Here is a 5,031-nt window from a genome sequence, read left to right as displayed (position 1 = left end):
TGTCTGTCTGTCTGTCTGTCTGTCTGTTTGTATGCATGTAGGTGTGTGTGCTCACGTAGGTGTCACATGGATATGACTAATAGATTAAAACTGTGTCACACCTTCATAGCAGACAGCAATTATTAGACTGAATGACATCCACAACATTGTTTTCATATTTTTACTAAACCCCTAATTAACAGTTGGCATTTAGCAAAGCAATTCCTTTTACTATTAAAATGATTAATCTATTCTACTCAACTGCGAGTATAGGTCTTTTAGTCAGACTACAGAAGGTCAGCAAGATATGCACGAAAATTAATCTGCAGATAAACATAAATGTGAAGTCTGTGAGAATACAATTTACCTACCAGAAATGATGAGCACAGTCATAAAAGTCTCTTTTTACTGAAAGAAAACCACAAGTCTGAAGATTTCCTTCCAGCCCTGTAGTCACATCATTTAACTAACCGTAAAGCTTCATTTGTTGATGCAATTCAGTGAGAAACAGTATTAGTGCACCTAAGCCCGCTTCTCCACTGGGAAACTAATTAGGCCAGTCCCCAAGCAAAATACAGGCCGGGTTATAATTGGTTTTTTGGGGGTTTTTTTGGCCTGTTGTTAATTTTCACCCTAACTGTCTGCTTTTAAGAGCAAGACGGTGGCTCCACCCTGAAAACTTCAAGTTCCAGAAGCTCCTCTTTTATTGTTATCGGTTCAGCTGCGGTTCAGGACAAAAAGCCCATTGTTGTCAGTTTGCCACAAATATTGTGTAATGTTCTTTTGCAATTCAGATGGTGGCAGTGAAGGAAAATAAAACATTTGGTAACCACATGCTTATTGTACAGTGCTTTTGATTTTGATTCACAAATAAACAAACTTTACCTGGATTACTGGCTTTTAAATCAACTATTACTGGCAACACTGAATTAACTGAAGCCTAGAGTCTAGCGTGTAGCTCCTGGCTTGTGGCAGTTTCTCTGAGCATTCTCTGTCTTTGGGATTATTCATTATTCAATCATGAGCAGCGAGACTTGCTTCTCTACACAGCTGATGTTTTTCTTTCTTTGGTATTGCATTAACACACACCTGAATACTCCAAACCAGTAAAACCCACAAATTACTCTCTTAATAGAGGTAGTCACACTTACTTATTATCAGTTAATCAAGTGCATTTGATAACGTGATGGTTATGGCTGCCACTTACTCTTTTAATTCCGTAAGACTGGACTTAGTTTTTCACACAATGCTTCTGCATTTTTGCTTAGCCTTTCTTAAATAAATAATGCCTCTTTACATGCCTTTTTAAAGCTAATTTTAAGACCTGCTAATGGTCAGGATAAATAAAGCTTTAGAATATGAAGAGGGTGTAATTGATATTTACCATGACTGTAAATGCTTCTTCGTCATCATCATCACCTTTATATATAAAGCACTTTAAAACAACCACAGCTGACACAAAGTGCTGTACGTTGGAAATGTAAAATAAAATTACATGAGATATGAATAAAACCAAATAAAAGAAAACTAAAATAATTAATTAAATAACTACTTCAATTAAAAGAGAAACCAAGTCTCACTGAGATTAAAAGCCAAAGAATAAAAGTGGGTGAAAGACGTGATTTAAAAGTGGACAGTGAAGGGGCCTCTCTAACATGCAAGGTGAGATTATTCCATAATTTAGGAGCCACGATAGAGAAGGCCCTGTCCCCTCTGAGTTTCCTCCTGGATCTCGGTACCTCCAGGAGCAGCTGGTCAGCTGACCTGAGAGACCAACAGGGTGTGTGGGGATGAAGAAGCTCAGAGAGGTAAGGTGGGGCAAGACTGTGAAGGCATTTAAAAACAAACATTAGAATTTTAAAATGAACTCTAGAAGACACATTCTTCTTCTTAGTCTTCTTAATCAATAAATTGGCTCTACAAAGAAATCAGAGTTTTCAAAGACTTTTCTTCACCTTTTTAAAGGTATAAAAGGGTGTTGCATACAACAGCTCATTGTTTTTCCTTAAGGCGATTCCCAAGGCCAATACTCTTCCTTGTTATTGTTGGCTGTAGTGGAAGGCGTCACTGACACCTAGTGGAGGTTTCTGTCTAATTAGCCACATTTTGGACTATTTCGTGGAAAATCCTGGCTGTTTAGGTTTCTGCTTTTATACGGTAACCTGGTCTGCACCTTGCCACTACAAACTTCCAGTAAATAACAAGTGCACATACACAGATTTTTTAAAACCAATTTTACTTTACACTTTCTTTAAAATGTGGTTTCAACATCAGCTGCATCAGAATGAAAAACCTACAGTACCTGCAGGGCTGGGCGTCACAAGACTTTAGGTGGCTCCACACTAAAAATTCCTTTAAATTTCATCAGTTGTGCTTACCTAAGAAAAGTAACTACCAAACAATGTAAATAAAAGCTTTAATTACATAAAGGCCTGAACAAACAAGCTGAAAGCCCTTTTGTCCTGTTAATACTAAGCAGCCTTTGTTAAAAGGTCATATGCAGGGATGAATCAGCAGCAAGTGACTTGCACCGGCTGCTGTTTATATAGTTATTTAGTCAGCTTTTGTCACTTTATTTATACAATATAAAACCATACATAAGATTGGTGTTTATAGGAACTAGCAGGGATTGTTCCTGTAAACAATCATTAAGCTAAAGGACATTGATAACATAGTTTTAAAGCTCGTACTAATCTATTTTAAGTAATAGTTTACATATTGAGCTTAAAGCAGCAAGTAAATCTCTTGAACCTAAATCAGTAATTGCAACTTAACACCACAACAAGTGGCTGAAATAGGAAGGATGCTGCAAGCTTTGCGATCACAAACTAAACCCTCACCCACAATAATTTCACCTTTGGAGCCACGGGATAATCTCGCCCTGTGTCCTCTACCACCCACTGAAGCTGAGCAACAGGAACAACCTCTTTCTGTCCCTGAAGTGTTCCAGAGTGAGCTGAATGAAGCCGGTGTGTTTTAACCCAGTGCTTGTTTAGTTTTTAAACAGCTCTCTCATACATATTTGTCAGATCATGCCAAGATAGCACATATTGTCAACCTACTTCGGGGCAGAGCTTTAAAACTGGTTCAAAATAAATAAATGATAAATAGAAATTGTAGTTTGACTTATGCTGATTTCATTAGCAAGTAAAAATGTTTTTGATAAAGAATCTCATCCTGATGCTGATGCTCACAGCATTTTAGTCTCCTACAGGGAAGAAGTGTTGGTGATTATTCCATTGACTTTGGGATGGATGGATTTTGTCACTGGGCTGCTACCCTACTTAGTTAATACCACAGTGCTAACCATTATTAATTATTTCACTGAGGCTATCCGCTTCATTGTTTTATCCAAATTATGCACTGGAGATCAGGAGACTGCGCAAACCCATAATCAACCAATGGCCTTCATCTCCATAGGATTCAGTAAAGGCTTCAATCAATCAATCAATGATGCACCAGGACAAACTCAGCAGTGTGTGAGGAAGATGAGGAGGAAGAGCCAGCACCAGCTGAGAGATGAGGAGAATAGACAGACTGTTCCCTCTTTGTGAAGGACTGTTAGAAAAGTAAAATAAGTGATTATCTGTCCTGAATCAGTCTTATTAGGTAATCTTAAAATAATTTTATCATTAGTGTTTTTAGTGTGGGAGAAACTATTCAGGCACTTCAAGTAAAAAGTTATATATTCAGAAATTAAATGATGTAAGTATCAGCACTTGAATGTACCTGAAAATAAATGTCCACAGGGCTGGGTATCATCATTGATTTCTATAATCAATTCAATTCCAATTCACAAAGTCCCAATTCGATTCGATTCAATTTGAATCGGGGAAATTTCAGAAATATTATAATTCTGATCATTTATCAGTACTGACAGTTGTGAGACTTCATCAGAGGTGGCAGCATCACAGCAGGTACCTTTGTCTCAAAGTGACTGAGGATAAAATACTGGAAAACATGAAGGCCTGGCTTTTTATAGCAGATAACCCCCTTAAGAATATTCTACAGTAGATCAAAAACTGAAGAAAACCATGAATCAACATATGAACATTATCTGATACTGCTGAAGTGAAGCAGAGCAATCTTACAGAGGTTTTATTAGAGACACAGCTAAGCATTTTGCAATTTGGTATAATTTTAAAAAGTTTAAATTTCATCGGTATTGAACAGCAGAAGTGAGGCTTTCTTGTCGCAGGTAATTTTTGAAAAAACAAAAAACGAAAAAAACAGCTGCAGACAGCACTGTACACAATGGTAGACTGGTGGGTATAAAGCAAGCAAATAATGCAGAAAACAGAGATTTGAGATGGGAAACTGTTCTTGAAGTACAATGGGAGAGAGAGAGAGCTGTGCAGGAAGTGTGATTTTATCGTGGTACACAACACTCAAAAAAGTGAAATTGCGTGGTTGTTACATTTACAAGAGTCTAACTTGTAATTTGAACAAAATAATTTTATGTTTTTGTGGTAAACGTAATTATATCATGTAGGATCTACATGAAATTTAATTTATTCTTGTTGAGATGATGTGATAATATCTAGCAAGAGTGGTGAGTTGCCTGGACTTGCAATATCACAAGAAAATAGAGGTTTCAAACCACAGGAGAATCACTGGGGTTATAAGAGGCGAAAAAGCCATGTGCACGCTATGGCACAAGGACAAAAATATTAAAAAAATTCTTTATCAGGCCTAGTAATCACAGCTTTCCCACTCTTTTTTTAAGTATGGATTGACAGCTATGTGGTGCAGTGGTTTGCACTGTTGTCACACAGCAAGAAGGAACTTGAGGGGTTTGACTCCATCAACTAGCCGAGGCCTTTCTCTGTGGAGTTTGCATGTTCTCCCGGTGGTTGCATGAGTTCTCTGGCTTCCTCCCACCATCCAAAGACATGCTTTTAGCGTGGTTAGGTTAACTGGTGATTCTAAATTACCCATAATTGTGAATGTGAGTGCCTCTCTGCATTAGCCCTGTGCAGTGATGGGAATAACAGCGTTACAAGTAATGGCGTTACTTTTTTCAGTAACAAATAATCTAACTAATTACTATTT

Source organism: Haplochromis burtoni, unplaced genomic scaffold (genome assembly GCF_018398535.1).
Source record: "Haplochromis burtoni strain Fernald_Lab_line unplaced genomic scaffold, NCSU_Asbu1 Contig_1726, whole genome shotgun sequence".
Lineage (NCBI taxonomy): Eukaryota > Metazoa > Chordata > Actinopteri > Cichliformes > Cichlidae > Haplochromis > Haplochromis burtoni.
The sequence above is the reverse complement of the archived record's forward strand: the minus strand, read 5'-3'. Positions refer to the sequence as shown.